The sequence below is a fragment of the Microtus oregoni genome, unplaced genomic scaffold (genome assembly GCF_018167655.1).
Source record: "Microtus oregoni isolate MIOR12 unplaced genomic scaffold, Mior012 000053F_ref0000044, whole genome shotgun sequence".
In the NCBI taxonomy this organism is placed as follows: Eukaryota; Metazoa; Chordata; class Mammalia; order Rodentia; family Cricetidae; genus Microtus; species Microtus oregoni.
This window is the reverse complement of record NW_024543829.1, coordinates 191,177-211,585: the sequence shown is the minus strand read 5'-3', so window position 1 is coordinate 211,585 and position 20,409 is coordinate 191,177. Positions and strand designations below refer to the sequence as shown.

Below are 20,409 nucleotides of genomic sequence, written 5' to 3'. Positions count from 1 at the left end.
AGTCATCAAACACATTTGACCTCTGGCCTCTACATATCTACACACACACACACACACACACACACACACACACACACACACACCAAAATGATTAAATATTAATTTATATTGACAACAATATTTGCTTGGACTAACAATAGTAGTAATGAATGTCCTAGTAAAGGAATAAGAGGCCTACTTGTCCAAAGTGGAAGTGTCTTCCCTGGAGATGTTTAAGTAAGATACATCCCATATTTACTTCCAATAACAGGAAAAGAAACAAAGATGTGTCATTTTGTGTATTCTTTTACCAAACTAATAAATTTCACTAGGAGATGATCTTAAATTTAATTTTATTGGGATTTACTCAAGCATCCTGAAAAGTGAAATATTTGTTCAGAGTTACAGATGCTGTCATCTCTGTACAATGGTTGGGAAGATAAACATGTCCCCTCACAAAGAACCTTGCTATCTTATCAGCAATCATCTCCACTTCCTGATGGCGCCTTGTTTTTAGTGAAAGAAAAAAGATATGTGTCTGTGGTGCGTCCTTATTGTAAACATTTTCAATAGCGCCTCACTGCGTCAAGGATGAAAATCTAATCATGACAAGCAGTGGGTTTGAACCCTGTCTCCTACGTAGGATCAGCTGTTAGTCTGCTCAGATGTGTACCCATGTACCTATGTACCATTGTGACTATATCACGTGATGTTTCCTCACTTTTTCCTCTTCAGGTGCAGGCTACTGGTAGTGGCATTTCAATTATATTCTAATAAGTAAACACTGCCTAAAGTTCTGAGAGTAAAATAGCCACACTGGTCGAACAAGGTTATGGTAACACACACCTTTAATCCCAGTAGCCACAATGGCACACACCTTTAATCCCAGTAGTTACCCTGGTTGCCATAGAAATCGGGTTCTGCACACCTTTAATCCCAGCCCTAGTAAGGAATGTAAAACGAGGGGAGACAGGTCTCAGACACAGTCTCATTCTGAGATTCCTGGAGGTAGGATCGCCATTTCAGACTAAGGTCAAGGTCAGAGCCAGTGGCTGGCTGTTTTGCATTTCAGGTCTTCAGGTTGGACCCCAATTTCTCCCTCTGGGTTTTTATTAATCGTGCTTCAGGCCACTGCCTCCTGCAATGACACTGGCTTTGCTGATTCATGTACACATGAGCATGGATACAGCCCAGACACACACACATATACACACCCTAAACAAATGTAAAAATAATTTTCAGCATGTATGCTTTAGCCTCTAATTCCTCTCCCACATAAGAATTACCAGGAAGACACCTGAGCTCCAGTTACACAGAAATGCCACCTTCCTGGCAAGTACTTTCAAAGTTCTCTTCCCCTAAGAAGGATGCTGTCTTCTATTAATCTGAGAGGAGAGTGTGCTTTGCTTCTATGATTAATGAAAGCAGAGTACCTTTTCTAGAGAATTCAGGAAGTGATGGAAATAAAGTATAAATACCCAGAAATGATATCTATCAAGAAACCATTTTACCAGTCATATAAGTTTGTATTCATATGGCTCTGACATATAAACTTAAAATCTGAAAAAAAGAAAACAAAAAAGGGTTCAAATGGAAATACTGGGGTTTCCCCACCTCCTGCCCATAGTAAGCTCCTGAGACAGAGATAAAAATGAGAAATCACAAAGGACATTTTAGCTGGGTGGAATAGCAATGAAGAGTTCAGGTTCTTTGATGAGAGCTATATAAAGCCAATTTATTGTTCCTGCTGGTGCCTTTTGGAAAGCGCATCCTTCTCATAACATTTTACACAGAAGCAGATATCCTCAATCAATATGCATATTCTGTAAAAGCAATTCAGAATTGTATTCATAAGTAGGGCCACCTTTGTACTTTTGCATGATACATGTGGGATGCACAGGCAAATATATCATTTATACATGTATATATTTACAGTGGCTAAAATTATATAGACAACTGTGTGTGTACCCAATGGGTTTCTATTACCGCAATCCAGCCTCTACTGAGATGATCCATAACTGATCACACTAGTATTCTTTAGGCGCCTTTCTCTGCTTGTTCAGCCTTTACAAAAGTAATTAGGCTCTATAACTAATGATCATTCTTCTTCTGAAATTATTGTGTCAGAAGTCCCAGGGTTTTCAGTCCTCCAGGCATTGTTTTTCTTTGAACTCAAAACAAAACAAAAAAAAACAAAGGAGATTGCTATGATATTAGAAGTTACCCTCAAGACTGTTCAAAGGAAGCACCTTTAGCCATAATGAAAGAAAGGCAGTAATACATGGTAGTCTCCTTGTCTTCCATTCCTTGTATAATAGCCAAGCTACTTCAAAGGTGTTTGCTATAGGTTGTGTCTTGTCTGTTCTAGTTTTGTCTTGTCTTTTCCTATTTTGTTTACATTAAAGGGTGTGTGTTATGCAAGTTTCAGGAGACCTTTCTATGTCACTTATCTCCACCCTTCTGAAAATGTAGCCAGGGAGGACCTGTGTGATCATTCTACTCCTAATAGAAGAATACACTTAAGAGAACCGGGAAGGGGTGAAATAATAAACCTGAACCCCATGAATCCGAGGGCCAATGTTGTATCTCTTGCACTGAGCTATCACTTGCATAGAAGCAAGAGTATGGAAAACTCTTGAAAAAGCCTTGAAAAATCAGCTTCTTCAAACCCACTTCTGAACTGTTGACAGTTCTCCTGGAAAAATAAGTCACGTCAGAAAATGGGAAAAAATCATGGGTTCTTAATAAAACCTGCCAAACTTAAGGGATGTTTATTCTGAAACTTTCATTGATTTAAAAGTATATAGAAAGACACCTTATTGAAAAGTCAGGTTGGAGGACGAAAAACATGGCTCAGTCAGCCAAATGCTTGCTGCCCATGTGTGGGGGCCCGAGTTCAGATCCCCGGTACCCATACGAAAAACTCAATGTAGCCCATATGCACTGGTATTCCTAGTACTGGGGAGGTGAAGGCAGAGGGTTTTGGAAGCTTGCTGACCAGTTCATCTAGTTGAATCAGTGAGCTCCAGGTTCAGGGAGAGACCCTATCTCAAAAACTAAGGTGAGAGTTATAGATCTCTGTCCTGACACGCACATACACAAACACATAAATGAATAAATAAGTAAGTAAAAGTCATGTTGATACTTACCATATATTGAAAACCAGAAGTGTCTCTGTGCATGCGTGTGTGTGTATGCATTTCTCTGTGTGTGTATCACTTGTGTAGAAAAATATAAATCAGTATTTTAGATCAGAACTAGTATTCAGACACCATGTAGAATTTTGGCTGAGATCTTTATATTATTCTCTTTTTTCTTTACTAGATAGAAAGAGAAAACAACTTGGGGGGATCATAATGTCTTTAAATGCAAAATAGCTACAAATCATTTTTAAAACATGGTCTTCGTATTATAAATTAAATGAAATCTGTATTAGAATATTAGACGGCCACCCCATTTTTGCCAACGTGTTTATCCATGGGACACAGATCATGAAGGCAGTGGAGCTTTTCCTACTCCAGAATACATTTTCATTTTGTCTTTCATGCACTCCAGCCGGATGAGTGGGCAGTTATTTTGAAGGTTGACAATCTGCTCCAACTTTCAGAAAACAGGCAAATCCACCAGGAAAGAACAAAAAAGATTTGTGATCCCAGTTCAGAGGATGGAGACTATGTGGGCTTTCGTACTAAAATGACACTTGAGGAAAAAAAAGTCCTAACACTGCTATTTATTGGCATTGTAACCTTGGGGAAGTTGTTGCTGTTGACTGTGCCTTTGTTTCCCCACTTTTAGGATGGGGTAGTGGACACCTCCCCAAGCTGTTGTACTGGTGATTGGTGAGGCCATTAAACACTTAACGTGGTGCCTGACAAGCTTCATGTGTTTTCAATCCTGCATTCCCATGTCCTGTCCCCTCTTCTCCACTGCTCGTGTGTGTGTCTTTGTTGTACTGACTTTTTTTTTTTCTATTCTGAAACAAGTAGACAACTGGCAGACTCTCCTGACTTTTGATAGCTATGGAATCTGTGGTACCACTAACACATCCTGTGTCTGGATCTCATGAGTTAGTTATTCAGCATTACTGGACAAAACAGAGCCTCCTGGATGTTACTAAATGGAAGAACTGTTAGGTGAAATGCCCCATCAATCCCAGATACCTTACCACAAAGCTATGTGCCATTGCTGGAATCTGTTGACCTAGTTACGCCATCTCTAATTCTATTCCAGATAGCCTATAATTAGGATGGTCTGAAATAGCCTGAAAATTCTCAGTGCTAGCATTTATCCCAAAAGGCAAGTCACAAAACCTTCAATACGGCCTTTTCTGAAATTTCCTTTTAAATCAACAGATTTGACAAAATTTTAACATGGAGAGAGATGAGAAGGGAGAAGGAAGGAGGTGATGTAGCTAGAGAGAACTCAGAATGGAAGAGGAGAATGGGAAGAGAGGAGAGAAGAGAGAGGAGAGAGGTGAGGGAGAGGGAAACGTTTCTCATTTTTCTATGTTTCATCAAAATGTAGAGCAAGCTCTTCCCCAAATTCCTTAGCAAGTATCTCAGATCTGTGCGAAAAGGTCGGGAGAGTCACCCCAAAGAAAATAACCCCGAGAAGTAAATAAAACAAGCAAATCTTTATGTCCACACGGTTTCTGCTTTTATGTCTGGGTCTAGTACGAACATAGAATCCCTTCGGAAACAACTAGGCATGAGTATAACAGTATTTTCAACCCCAAATGTCCCCTCCCCTCCCCTCCCACCCCCAGCCCCCACAAATAGAACTTCAGAAACGCAACACCTATCAAATATTTCCTCAGAAATGCCAGATTGCTGGGATTTTCAAGAGTTCTACTTTTTTTTTTCTTCCCTTTTTGACATTTAGACAGATTGAGTCTGAGAGAGGAAGTGACTCCAGCCCAGACTGCCCCGCACCACTGACAGAGGAAATAACTGGAGCAAAATGAAGTGATAATACACTGTAGAATATTTAACAGAGAGAGAAGCAGGGAAAATGGCAATCTGAGAATACACAACTGGGTCCCCGAAATAAACGCAGTGCAAGAGCAACCGCCAACTGCAGTCCATCATGAAATGGTCGAATTACCTTTTGCTCTGCTGTCTGTGTGTTGACATAGGAGCGAGCACTTACAGCCCGATAGTCGGGGGAGCTGGCTCTTTCCCCCCAGTTTCTGGTATCATTTGTCACAGAGCCCGCCAGCTTCCCTCTCTACCCCTTTCTGTCTACTCATCGGCAAGAGAGCTAGTAAGTGACCATCTTAATGACTGCTGCCTCCTGTGGTGCCAGGCCTGACAGAGAAAGTACAACCCTAGGCCCTTATGTCACAGCGTGAATGAAATCCGAAAGTCCAAGGGAGGATATTAGCAAGGCTCTTTCCATTCTGGAGAAGACTCAAGGTGACTGGGGACATTGAGATTTTCTGCCCAAGGAAAGATTTGATAAATAGGGTGGTGAAGGAAAACCACAGCCCCCTTCTGAGAGTTTAATGAGAAAACTGCCGCCTCCTGGGGACTGGAGAGAGAGTGCTGAGGTGGTATCCTCCCATCATGCAAAAGTGGAAACTTCGCCAAGACAAGCTTTCTCCATCCCCTGAAAACTTCAGAGAAAGGAGAGTTGCTTGGAATGGGGGATTGTTTTAAAGATTCTACCACCCCTTATTCACAAACGGGTGGAGTCTGGCATGTGAGGAAGGCCAGTGTGTCCTTTCCTTTATGTGGGTGGTTGAAAGCCCTCTCTTTGCTCTGCTGGCAAATTTCCTTTCCGTCTTTGGGCTGAGGCCTACTGGAGTAGGACTCCACTACCCACTAAGCCTGAGACCATCACCAAGATTGAGGCTAGGGGAATGTTCCATCCTCGCTCTCATTCTCCCTTAATTCTTCTCTCACTCTCTTACCTTTCTTTTTTCCTTCTATCCTTTCTTCTTTGTCTTCATTTCAATTCATGGATGACCTTTAAAATCTTACAGCACAGAAAAGCCAAAATCAGGTTCCAGAGGTTTAAGTGGAGAAATGATTTGGGAAACATTACAAGTGATGGCCAACAGAATCAGCCACAAGGTTTTCCTGGGATAATGATCCACTGAAGAACATGCATACATACAGTGGAGAGTTTTTCCTTGTAAAATAAACTAATTAGGCCTGCTTCTTAGACACCAAAAATGAAGTGACTTTAAGCCCTGGGTCAAGTTCCTTCAGCTGTGTGAATGTCATCAATGAAACGGTGATCATAATTTGCAGTGATGAGATACTAAGATGTGGGGGACAGAGTAGAATTGGAAGATGGTTCTCTCAAAGTTCCTCTTAAAATTTTGCAGTTCTTGAGACACATTCGTTCAGTCACTGTGATAAAAAACAAAATAACAAAAAAAAAAAAAAACAAGGGGGTGTGTAGGCTAGAGAGAAGGCTCTGCTACTAGAGGCCCTTGCAGATCTTGTAGATGACCCTGGCTCCATTTCCCACACGACAACTCCTACCACTTTTAGAATGTTCACCTCAGGGGGTCCAATCCTCCTCCCTTCCAGCCTGGAGATCCTGCACACATGTGTAAATAAACACTCACCCAGGCAAACACGTATTCATATCAAGTAAATGTAAAAATCTGTTCTGATGCTGAAGAAAAGGCTTTGCGGTTAAGAGCACTTGCTGTTCCCACAGTGAGTCTGGGTTGGTTTCCAGAACCCCTGTCAACTAGCTCACAACCGCCTGCAATTCCAACTCTAGAGATCCATCTCCCTCTTCGAAACGTCCGCGTTTTCACAGACACATGACGTGGGAGTCCCCTCTGTGTGCTGTGATTACCATTAATGAATAAAGAAACTGCTTTGGACCTATAGCAGGGCAGAAGTTAGGTAGGCGGGGAAAAACTAAGTTCAAAGCTGGGAGGAAGAAGGGCAGAGTCAAAGCCAGATGCCATGGAGCCACCACCAGAGTCAGACATGTCAAAGCTTTAGCACGTAAACCACAGCCACATGGCAATACACAGATCAATAGGAATGGGTTAAAATAAGAGTTAGCCAATAGGAAGCTAGAACTAATGGGCCAAGTAGTGACTTAGTTAATACAGTTTCTGTGTGATTATTTTGGGTCTATGCTAGCTGGATGGCCGGAACAAACAAGTGTCCTCCTTCCAACACACACACACACACACACACACACACACACGACATTTACACATACTACACACAGAAACACAATTCACATAAAAGATAGCAAGCATTCTTGCTTCTGCACCATAATGCTCACTTTATCATATACTAAAATTGGAAGGATACAAAGAAGATTAGCATGGCTGCTGCTCAAGGATGAAATGCAAATTCATGAAATGTTCCATATTTTAAAATAAAATAAAATAAAAATAACCAGCTACAACAAATTTTCCCTCTCAAAAAGTTTGCAAACAGAGTATCACATTATTTCTTAAAATTATTCTAGTTACATGTTACTTAATAAGTTGAAACATTTTTATTTCATAATCACAAGGATTTAAAAATATTGATGAAAATTATTTGGAATATCCACTTAAACATTAACATAAAATATTTATGATGCAGTAATATATGTAATATCAAATACATGATTTGAATTATCTTTCATAGATGGGCATATTAATAAGTTTAAATGAACTGTTAGTATGAAACAGCCATTTTTATTAGGAGTTAAAGTTATTTTTTTGAATTCAGGAAAAACATTGGAAATTTTAAGAAGAAGTCTTATTGATCATTGAATAAAATTACTTTTAACACTTTAATTTATATTGTTTTCTTCTATTTTATCTTATAAATTCGTCATTTTAAAAGTTTCAGTTTTAATTATAGTGCTTACATTATTTATCATTGGTAATTATAAGTGTAGGTCTCCTTTATTTAATATCTATAAGGTACCAGACATGCGTTCTATATTTAATTCTTAATTTAATCTTCTAAGGAAGATGAAGAAATCCCTATTCAAACATTCTAAAAATGGGATAACCCTAAGTGCCAAAGCTGACTTTGAACTCAAGCTTGCTTCTCTCCAGTTCTGTCTTTCCAACCTGATAGTTCTTAGCCTTAACACACGGTGTCTATGACATTGCGTCTTTGTGCATTTTCTACCTTAAGATGATAAAAAAAAAAAAACAAGTTTCAACACAAGAGTACTATAACGGTAAATTGTAAATTTTAACTAAAAATCAACCTTTTCCTTTTTTGGCTAATGAAAACAGTCCTGGTTTGTGCCAGTGGTGAAAACAGACACTATTTGCTTTGAGAGCCCTAAATTTTTTGGTTAGTTCTACATCTTGCATATTGTTATGATTTTCATTTTGATGAGGTTGTAAGATCTTGTCGTGGTATTATTCCCTTGTGCTCTGTTCTGGGACATTAATTATATGAAAATAGAACTATTTCCCCATACAAAGGAAAGGTATGGGACAAGAGAGACTGACTGACAGTCTCAATGACTCTACTTCTGCCTGCTACATAGGGCACTGTTTGAACTTGTAGCGATTAGCTGGCATGAGCAGTATCAAAAGCATACTCCATGGATGAGAGAGAGGAGAGCAGTTCCCGCGATTACCCTGGCAATTGCCCATCTGCTTCAGAAGGAAGTGTTTAACCTGCAGGTAATTATGGGGAAATAGTTTGATAGTTTTAAATTTTTTTCCGGGGGGGGGGCAGAGTTGGAATGGGAGTGGCTAACTGTGCAGACTTGCAGCTTCCCCGACAGCTCCATGGCATCACAGACAAAGCCAGTACAATTTTGAACATCTTCTCACAAGACAAACCAGGAGAAGGGTGCCATTCAATGAAATAAATTAATACAGACTCCAAACTCTAGCATTTCCTTAAATAGATGGAGTAGCATCCGATGAAATATATAGTGTGTCACCCCTTCGTATTCCTCCATTCCTTTCAGAATCACTCAATCATGATTACTGCAAAAGGCTTCATTTGGAAATTTTTACTTATATGTTATTTAATACTTCATTTACATGTTACCTTGTATGCTATTCATATGTTTTTATGCCTTCTGAACTTGTCTATTTTTCAGGGTTACAGTAAAAGCCTATGTAGCTTGAAAGAAGGGTGGTCCTGTCAATTAGATTTCTCCCTTATTATGTGGCAAGATATTGGCATATAAATTTTCTGGTTGCTGCAGCCATGTCAATAGATTCATAGTCTAAGTCAGTCAGTTATGGACAAATTTCATGTTCAAATGTTTCTTTGCTTTTATTATTAAGAGTTTCTTTATGATACAACCTCCAATTTATTTCCTGACAAATGATTAAATTAAAAAAAGAAAACTGTGTCTTCCCAGCAAGAACATTTAAGCAGCCATGCTGCATCTGCAATGTCTGGCTTCCCATTAGTTCCTTATGGGAACTTGACTATCCCAGAATCTAAAAAACTAGGGATTTTAGAAGCAGTGAATTCCTCTGCCACTTTTTAACAGTTTCAGTAAATCCAAAATCAACACATGCCATGGAGATAGTTTATAAATTATTAATATTAACCTACTCATTCATTTAGCAAATGCTATATTTTTAAGTGGCTTACAATGTTCAAAAAACTGTTCTGAGTTAGTATGGATGATTCAGTGAATGACAATAAGACACAATATAAGGAAACAAAAATGTTCCCTGCTCTCAAATAGTTCACATAGTTGTGGGACAAAAAAGAAATCTGCAGAAAGAACACATAGCAAAATAGAAATAAATGCTAAGGAAAAATCAGAAAAAGGCAAATGTGCATGACGAAGAGGATGTTGGGATTAAAGACCTCGAAGAAGATTGGAAGTAAGTGACTGCTCTATCTACAGGAAAACTGTCACAGAGAAGCACTGTCTGGTACAGTTGTCATTAGCTATACTGTGTAATACAGCTATGGAAACTCACCATCACATAGAAGGTAAATGATGCTGTCTCAAAGGAAAGATAAGACAAATCTAAAGTTTCGAAAGAGGGGAGCAAGAGAAGCAGCACAGAAGTGAGTGTAAGGAATGTATGGAGGAGAATTAACAAGGACCAGGGTCTTAGAACCACTCTGGAGTTTTAAGACATCCCTTGAGAGAGATGGGAAACCTTGGGAATGCTGAGTGGAAGGGTGCTCTAGTCCGATTTGCTCTATGTCAAGGTCACTCTGACTGCTGTTTTGAGAATGAAGTAAAAGAGCCAAGAGCATGAGTCCAGAGACCACTGCAATCATCCAGGGCAAGGGAGTGAGAGTTTGGAGCAGTACTTATCAGAGTACAAAGTTGTAGATTAAGTTCTCGATAAGATACTGCAGCAAGAGAAAGGCATAAAAACCACCTAGAGATTGTTTCATACCACAGAGTCTGGAAAACCATGCCAAGATGTTAGGGTTTGACTGCCTGAACTAGACAGCATGTGTGAATATCTGTTTCTCCTCCCTGTATCAGTTCTGATGCTTGCACTCCATCTTGTCCTCCAGCATGTACTAACTGCAGTCCCTAAAAGCTGGGACATAAATTTTGATGCTGCATAATATTGATGGTGTAACTGCTTAACACTGAATGGGAGAGATAGAGCAATACAGTCATCATGTAGGACAATAAATATCCTCCAACTGATTTCTTCCGTACTATTATTTAGGATACAGTACGTGACAGGGGTTTTTATTGGTGGGCAGTTCTACTTATGGAGGTTATGAATACCATAGAGTTGAGCTAGAAGGTACACAATAGCTGTGATAGACACATAAAATGCCAATTCTGCTGCTTTATCTACAGCATTTCACTTGCCATTCAGCAATCAGATCATGAATCTACACCTATTACCAGAACAAATTCTTCAAAGTTCTGTAGCCGACGGAGTGAGAATTGACTTCATGAAGAGTACAATCCGCAACTTTCATGAGACGACTTTTGTGTTCATGAGACAAACACTTATAAAATGAACAAATATTGGATCTGGAGATAACTGATCAGTTAAGGGCACTGACTGCTCTCCCAGGAGATCCAGATTCCTAGCACTGATGTGGCGGCTCACAACCATCTGTATCTCAACTCCCAAGCGTTGACATCTTCCTCCATCCCTCACAAGGCCAGGTAAGCATGCGGTACATAAACACATACAAGAAGGCAAAACCCAAGAAAGATCCCATAATCCTTTACTCCCTGACTACAAAGCCAGCATCCTGTGGACAACACAGCCAAGTTAAGCTGCCATTTGGGATGACTCCTAGGCCGTACTTGAAATACTGAAGAAGCATGGAGGCCAGCATGTGCTTTGATATACTAAGAGGCACCACAGATACTGTCACTGAAACCAGGACCACCTGACCAAGGGTGGCACCGCTCACAATGGACTTGGCCTTCTCCCCATCAATCACCAATCAAGAAAATAACCTATGGGATTGCCTACAGCCTGATCTTAGGGAAGCATTTCCTTAGTTGAGGATCTCTTCTCTCAGATGTCTGTAGTTTATATCAAGTTGACTTAAAAATTAGTCTGCACCAGTGTCTCAGTTAGAGCTTCTATAGCTGTAATAAAACACCACGAACAAAAGTAAAAAAAAAAAAAAAAAAAAAGAAGGCAAAACCCCCATACACGTAAAATTTTTAATATTTTTTTTTCTCGAGACAGGGTTTCTCTGTGGCTTTGGAGCCTTCATGGAACTAGCTCTGTAGACCAGGCTGGCCTCGAACTCACAGAGCCCTGCCTGCCTCTGCCTCCCAAGTGCTGGGATTAAAGGCGTGTGCCACCATCGCCCGGCAAATTTTTAATATTTTAACTGAACAAATATAAACATTTATGGGTTTGAGGTAAGGCAAATGCATTTTGCCCTTTCATATTTTAAATAACCCCAGGTAAGAATTTCCTTCATTGTTTGTCTGGTTCCCAGTTTCTCTTCACTGCTGAGGAAGGCAAAAACTGGGGCTCAAGTTCAAGGGACTGTGCATTAAGGCCAAGAAAAGGGAAGCTCAATCAGGCTGACAATTTGACTGTGTGATATTGTATTGTACTGCTGTGCTTATATAACTAAGAAGAAAGCGCATTTAATTTTCACATAAATCAAGTAGCCAATAATACAGGAAAGGAAACCTTATCTTTTCTTCAGGTTTATCCACAAATAGGTAAAGGACAGCATGAAAATTCTCAAATTCTCTCTTTTGATAGCATTGTTCTAAAATCTTACGAGACATAATGTGTTCTGTCGTTTTAAATACTACCCTAAATACAAACTCAATAAATTAAACTCATTTTACTTGCAATCACTTCAACAAGCATTAGTTGATAAGATCTCTTCCCTCTTGGCAGAAAATACTGGGGAAAAAAATTCTCCTGAAAGTTCCAGATTGTACTCTTCATGAAGTCAGTTCTCACTCCATCAAATAAAAAATATTTGAACACAGAGATTTGAAAGGAGTGAGAAAAAAGACGCTAAATTTTGCTATTTTGCTATCTTCCACTCTGAGCGTCAAGAGCCGGTACAGAAAGGGGAATGTCTGGAAATGCAAGTGGTCTCACGGTGTCTGTCGAGGAGTATAACTCGGGCGCACTCACACAACTTTTCTCTTTCCTTTGACTTGGCGCAGAGAACAGTTGTCAGGAGCGTGACCATTAATCATAAAGCCAATCCACTGATTCCTCAGGCTCCAAGAAAATCACTTAATCCACTTCCATATTTGGCTGAATAATTTTATAAAGGAAATAATGATGACAGAGAAACAAATGAAGAAGCATACGGCATGCGGTAAGTAACCTAAAGAATACATTTCTCTTTTACTCTTCCTCCAGTTCCCCTAATATTATCCTTTGAATCAACCATCATTAATTTTCATTCTGCCTGTCTATCAACAATATTCATTTCCCCCCAATAGTTTGCTCCCATTAGGAGTTCTTTAAAATCTGGTTTATGGAAAAATCTGTGAGGGCTATGAGAGCAGTGGAAAACATTCCTTTTATATACGTAAGTAATATGAGACTTGGTCCTGGTGGAACTTTGTGTAGGAAGCTGTGTAATCAGCCAAAAAAAATTTGTATATTCCCATAGGTGTGTCAGTTGGAGCTGCAAAAAAGGGGGTTGACAATGAAATAGAAACTGTCGCAAAGCAAGCCTGGATGTGTGTGTATATATTGGCAATGAAATAGTCTGTCTTATGGCTATATATCTTGGGCTAAATTATTTGTCACAAAGAATGCCTGTTTTTTAACGACCTTGATCTCACAAATGTAAGTGAATTTTAAGTGATTGTAAATGAAGAAAACAATCAAATAATGTTGCCAGATTGTTTTCAACATTGTGTAAGTGAGTCAAGAATACTTGCTCTAGATATTTCCCTATAAATGTATTCCAGTAAGACTCTTAAGGAAGAAGGAAAATAGAGCAAACATTCCAGTTTGTTCAAATTTAACAGATGGCAGTAGTACCTACAGCTTCAAATAGCTTTCTTTAATGATGATTTTACATGCTTTTTTCAACTTAAGGATTGCCCTATCTATGAAGTAGTATGATTATATCCACTGTTTTGCTGCGAAAACTAAAGTCTAAAGTCACCCAACAAGAGAGAAGCCAAGTCAACACTACAGCCTAACTAATAGGATTACTTTACTTTCCATCTCGAACCCCAAGGTTTATGTTACCCACCTCTGTCCCATCTCCATCCCACTCCTTAATCTGTCATCTAAGAAACTTTCAATAATGCAATCTTGGTTTTGACACTGTTGTACAGAGCTTCATGGAGAGTGAATTTATTGAAGTAGAGAATCAAATTAAAAATGTATATTAAGGATGTACAGAGCTGTGAGAAATTAGTGAAGTCTTGGAACCTCTAACCTTAAAGTAAATCAATCCAGCTGGGCAGTGCTGGCTTTTAATCCCAGCATTTGTGGAGCAGAGGCAGGCGGCTCTCTATGAGTTTGAGGGCAGTCTGGCCTTCAGAGCGAATTCTGGGTCAGCCAAATCTACCCTGAGAAATCCTGTCTCAGGAAAACCATAAATAAATACATGAACAAACAAATAAGCAAACACATAAATAAAATGTAAAAATTAAAAAAGTAAATCAATCCAAAATTTTAGGCAGTCTGGTCTACAGAGCGAATTCTGGGACAGCCAAATCTACACGGAGAAATCCTGTCTCAGAAAAACCATAAATAAAGAAATAAGCAAACACATAGTTAAAATCTAAAATTTAGAAAAAGTAAATCAATCCAAAATTTTAATAAACATTTAGGAACCCACAGAATATGGCTTATGCCTGTTCACATCTGAAAGATCATTCTCGCGGTGCCATTCTTCACTAGTCACGGGATTTGTTGTGAAAGCGGTTGGTGGTTTTTTCCTGCCTCGGAATCCTTTCATGTTTTCCCTTCAGTGCCATCCTTCCCTCAGACCTATTTGTTGGCTAATGTCTGCACTTCATGATCAGTTCAGTGGTTTGTTTGCACAAGACCCTCCACTCCCTCAGTTAGAGGTGGTGGTGGGCACGGGAGTTTGACGACGCTGCCATCTCTGTCTCTTTCTCTTAGTGTGGTTTTCCAGTCATCTATTACCCTATCTCTCTAGACTGTGGGTTTCTCTAAAGGATGAACTGTGGTGTAATCGTCTTGGGCACTTGGCATAGACAACATGCTGGTAAATGCTTAGGGAATGAATAGATAACCACTGATCTTTCGTGGTAAGGATACACTTAGAAAGAACTTCCCTTTCATTATTCCCTGAAAGCCCCTTTCATCATTAGCACAAGGCCCTAAATATGATGCCAAAGTTATAATTTTGCTTTTCAGAGACAGGTTTTATGTTAGTTTGTTTTTGCCTCCCCGCCCCCACACAGAAGGTATGGTTTGCTGGCTTTTACATTTAGAACCAGACTTAGTGAACACACACTTGAAAGTTATGTTTCCACACTCATGAAGCTTAAAGGTATGCCTTTCAAAAGAAAAAAGAATATTGCTCTTAAAGTCCTAGCTCTTTCATTTTAAATACAACTCATAGTTGGCATCCCCTGGATAAATGAAATGAGAAACCAGCATATATCAACGAAGACCACTTAAATTTTTAATTGAACAGCTAATCTAATAAACTCCATCATCATATATATGCTCCCTAGTCTCATTTCCAATAGCGAAGTGCAAGTGAGTCTCTTTCCAGTTATGCACTGTGAGTGCCTCTTAATCTGCCCATACAGATTTCTGTCTTGCAGTATACTTTCATTCTCTTGACTTTGCTCTGCCTTTGTTCCCCCTGTAACTTCCCGAGTCTTCGTTAGGCTCCTACTGAGAATTCTAAACACAAAGGGAATAGGTTTGGCTTTAAATAAGGAAAGTTCTGTTATCTCTGAGGCATTTGCCATATGGACTCCTAATAGAGGCAGACACTGGAATGCTCTCTTAGACGACTCCAGAATGTTTCCAGAGACACAGGCATGCAAATTAAAACTTCTGCAAGGACAGGATTGATTTACTGTATGCATTTGCCAGAGGCTTTACCAGAATATTCTGCAGTATGAATTATAAAGTGTTTTTTAATAGCTAGAACAAGTAGGACATTATGCCCTGTTGTTACGTGTTATATATGCCAAAAAGAGTGAGAGGCAAATAGATATGTTTTTAATGTACAGTAATTTATGTTCACTGTGTGGCCCCTTGCATTGATTTTATTACACAACCCAGTTAGCAAACATAATATTGAAGGGATGGCTTTAAACAAAAGAATACAATTCCAGTGAGATAAAAAACAGCATTGGGTTGGTTTTTTTTTTGTTGTTGTTTTGTTTTTATTTTTATTTTGTATTGTTTTCAGAGGTAGTTTGGGAGCATTCTGGATTGGTGCAAGGATATAAAGGCAGGGACTCTGACAGCTCTCACTGCTTGTTCTGAAGCTGGTGTGTCTGAGGCTGGAATGTTTCTTGTTCTGTGAAATGGCAGCGTAGCATCACTGAGTGCCACAAGGCATCTAAGGCCTCTCTCCACTGGCGGAAAGGGATGAGGAGAACAGCGAAGTATCTTTGGAAACTCCAGAGAATATTGAAGCTGCAATGAAACCCTGCAGCGCGAGGAGTCTCAGGAAGTTAATTGAATCACTGTTTTACAGGAAATGTTTCCACCAGCACCTGTGGACAAGCAGTTGCTCAGAAAGAGAACCCAGTGGACAGGCAGGTGATAAGAAGCAGAGTTTTTTCTTGCTGTTCTCATCCTGCTGCCTGACATCCCCAATTGTTATTATTTTATATACCAAGCTCTCAGCTGTGTGGTCATATCTACACAGGTATTTGGAGTTTGCCACATAACTTGCATATTTCCTGAACATGAATGGGATATATATAAAATAACGTTTGTTGGCTAACAAAAAAAAATGGGGAGTGAAATATAGATTTTGTAAGTTTGTATAATCAATTAAATTATAAGTCAATGAATTTGAAAATATGTGTATAGATCCTGTCTTTAATGCAAGAAAGAGAACCATTGACAAACTGAATTTAATGGCTAGGGGTTCATACAATTATTACTCGGTCTTCCAGATCTAAATCTTTTAAACACCCTAGTTAAAATAGTAAAATTAAAAAAAAAAAAGTCAGTTTAAAGCAGTTAGAAAAAGCTTCGAAAATGTAAATGTGTGACAAAATATTAAGTAATTTTCAAAACTTCCCAAAGATGTTAATAGCACAACTGATAGAATACAATATTAATTGGGCAAAAATTGGAGCTGTTAAAGCTGCACCTTCAACTCTTCCTTTCTGAGCAGGAGAATGAGCTAATTAGTAAATAACACTTTAAGAATAAAACGGATTGTTTTATTTTAATATCTGACAATTAGAAAGTTTACTTTTTCTTCAAAGCATACATGCTTCACAATAAAATCACACTCATGAAATGTCAATACCCAATTGAACTGGAACATAAAAATAATTTTGTGGAGACGAGGGATAACCAAAATATTGAAGGCTGAGAGTCCAGTCTTAGTGCTGAACACCTGTTATTAGTGCTTATTAATACTGAGAATGTTCTTCATATAAAGAGTTGATCAGAATATACTTCTATAAATTGCCTATTACTTTAAAAAATAATGGACCCTGGACGGTTCCAACACCTGTCGATTCATCTCTTTTCTAAATCTCTATTACATTTTAATTCTTCTTTCCTTTTGGCTGCTGAGTGCTTACAGCTGTTGATCATTAAAGTTACAGCTGGCTTGCAATGAAGTAGTCTTTGCACAAAGAAAATATATTTGTCTCTGCTGCTGATTCCAGGAGATATTAACTCATGCCCGAGAAGCAGAATATAGTCAGCCTGTCCAGGCAGCTGGTTAGCAGGGTGACATGCCGGCTTGGACATTACTCTTTCTGTGACTAACTTGAGTTTACAGACATTGAGTAGGAAATGTCAAACGTCGTCAGCTAGATTCCCAAGGATTCACACATGTGGCAATACTGGTTTTCTGTCTATACATTTTTTTTTAGATGTATGAACGTGTATTTGAAATAAGAATCTTTCAAACTTTAGATACATAGGTGGGATAAGTTCTGGTTGCCAGAGTCTCCTGAGATTAAATCTGACTGAAGTTATTTGCAACTCCTCGACAATGGGTGCTGGGACAGCTCATTATATCAGCAAGTAGCTCGAGTATGCAAATTGAAGCTAAGAGGGATTATTTTTTTCTTTAAATAAACCAGAGAATCATTAGAAGTTCTGAGTCAAAGCTGAAAAAGAAAAAAAAAAAAAGACAAACCTCCCATGTCTGTCAAAAACCGCTTCCGAAAATGATGTCACTGTTTTTCACATATAAATCCATGAAAGCCAGAGAGCAGGCGCCTGAGAGTTCAAACAATTAATAATACCTGCAATCACGGCCTGTCATGTCAAAAAGTCATCATCTTTCCTTATTTTTATCTCGTCATCAGTTCAGCTACCTAACAATTGTTGAAAGCAGTAAGGAGACCAAATTAAAGTGAATCTACTCCTCTGTGTTTGCCAGATAAGCCACAAATTAAATACCATCTTAGAAGAAAAAAGCAAGTCCAAGAAGCAAAGTTAGGCCTGGTTGATGAATATTTCCACTTTAAGTTATGTTTATGCCATAAAATCTTTCACTTGGCACTGTGTAGACTGTCAGCAGCTTTGCTCTTGTATTTAATTTATCGCTGAAGCCACAATGGCCTGACTTAACTGTTACATGGGCTTGTGATTGTCACGGCTTAAAAGTGAGTTAATAAAATACAAAACAGGGAAGACGCTAAAGCAGCATATTGAACACCTTCAATCTTTGCGATTTGTGGTTTTAAAACGTGAATGACCGGGTGTGAAGAACAAACACTAGAGACGAGGCCGGCTTTGAGCCCCACTCTGACACTGGGAAGGGAACTAGAAAAATCTGAAGACAAAGCATAAAACATATAACATAATTCCTAAACTATTTTGAAACCACACTTTTTGAGAATGTAAAAGGAAATGTTGGTGACGTGCAGCTAAGAGCATGTGGCTGTAAGACTGCTCAAGCTGGAGCATCAGTACCCTCGGCAGAGTTAAGCTACTCAGGTCTTTGTCTACATTCAGAGCTCAGAATGCTGTATCCAGAAGTCTATGCCAATGCAGAAGCAACCAACTTACGAGACTGCCATCATTCAAAATGGGTCATTATTTCAGACAATTTTTTTCTAGTTTTCCTAGTTATTACAGATATCAAGTCATGTAGTCAAGTTTCCCTGGTGAACATGTGTTAACTCTTAGTGTGCTGAACAAATTTCTGTTCGAACACTCTATTTGAAAAGCAATAGAAAAATCTGGAACTCCATTTCATGTAAGAAAGCATATGGCTTGAAACTAAATATAGTTTGAACATATGAAGCATATTAAATTAATTATTATAATTTAAGTGATTTGAAAAATGTCTTCAGTTTTTATGACATATGCTTCTAATGATCCACATTACCTGTAGACACTTCAAAAGCGCTGGGATTCTGACTCTCCTCAGTAATTAGGGGGTCAGATGATATGCTGGCTACATTAGAGAAAAGAGCCCTGTGGAAGTGGGCCATGGACCAAAATAATACCCTTCAAGACAGATGGGAACGGAGCCTCAAAATGAGCGGCAATTGTACCATTTTTGAATGTCACATTTCAATGTTCTGAGGAGATGTCAGGCCCAGATCTCAAACTCAGTGTAGTCTTTGTACCTGCAAGGCTGTGTGTTGCTTATCCCAGAGAGATCTCATTTCTTCTACCTTTCAAAGTATTTTCCATCCGTCTTGACTTTATGCATTGCCATGACCAGGAATCTTATTCTGGACCAGGAAGTTGAATCATTCACTTACTCATTCTTTCTTCCATCTGCCACTTACAAATCTATTCTCAGTATCTACAGTCAGGTATGGTTTTAGTTATCAGGGGACTGTGCTGAAAAGGTTCGTCGCTCTCTTAGATTTTACATTACTTAAGACTGACAGATCATTGAGAAAAGAGGAAAATGAAATAAATCCAGGCATGGGAGGACACATCACAAAAGAGACTGATAGAAAGTGGTTACTGAGGTAGACATAAAACTCTTTAGTTTGGATCACTCAAGGAAGCCACTCCAGAAAGATGAAACTTCTGGGAGAAAAAGCTACCAGGAGTATTCAGTTTTTCCTTTTGTGGAACATCTCTTCCTGCTGAAAATGAGTTTGTCAAGAAAGAGATAAGGGGCTCTCGATTAAGGTTAAACACATGGAGAAAAGGGGACAAAATGAAATGAAGAGTTTGACGTAAGATCCTGTCAAGCTACTTAAGCTATGGTCAGGCGTAAATTATGATACTTAGGCTAAGATAATGGCACCAACCGTGATAGGTTAGTACCAGAGAAAGAAAGCTTCTGGGCAATTGCTGTGTGCTAGTCAATGCTTTAAGTACCACAGACAGCCTCTAGTCTTCTTTATATCTGTCTACACTTCATTTATGCGTGCACAGAGAACAGAAACTTCTGCAGATCATACAGCCAGTAGGAAATGCAGTGGTCCCCTGATAAACACAATACCTTTTACGTGGCATGTTAGTTGCAAATACCCAAGTGACAATTTCTTTATTATGCTTATGTATTTGTTCCTCTCTGTGTGCATGCAAGAGAGGGAGAGAGAGAGAAAGAGAGAGAGAGAGAGAGAGAGAGAAGAGAGAGAGCATGTGAGTGGCATGGTACGTGTATGGAAGTCTAGGACAGCTTGTGAGAGGTGTTTCTCGAGGGATCAAACTCAGGCTGTTAGACTCGCCAGTGAAAGCCTGCACCTCCCCCCAGGTCATCTCATCATCCCTGCATGCTGACACTTCTAAATCTTCTGATTTATCTCATGGTCTCAACTGTCTCCCTATGCAACTCACTATATTCTACACAGATAGTTTTCTGTTGAATTTGTTCTCTTTGCTTGGAACTCTGTCTTACATGACAAGCCATGTGGCAGAGAACAAGGAAATGTGAGAAAGATACCAGATCAGAAATTTGTGTTTCA

General features: G+C 39.1%; 1 non-coding gene across 1 annotated transcript; it reads left to right on the top strand.

The window, feature by feature from the left end:
• The first annotated feature begins 7,227 nt into the window (after positions 1–7,227).
• Positions 7,228–7,333, top strand: LOC121437711. The gene has a single exon (XR_005972997.1). It is a non-coding gene; the product is annotated as a U6 spliceosomal RNA (small nuclear RNA).
• Positions 7,334–20,409: the final 13,076 nt, after the last annotated feature.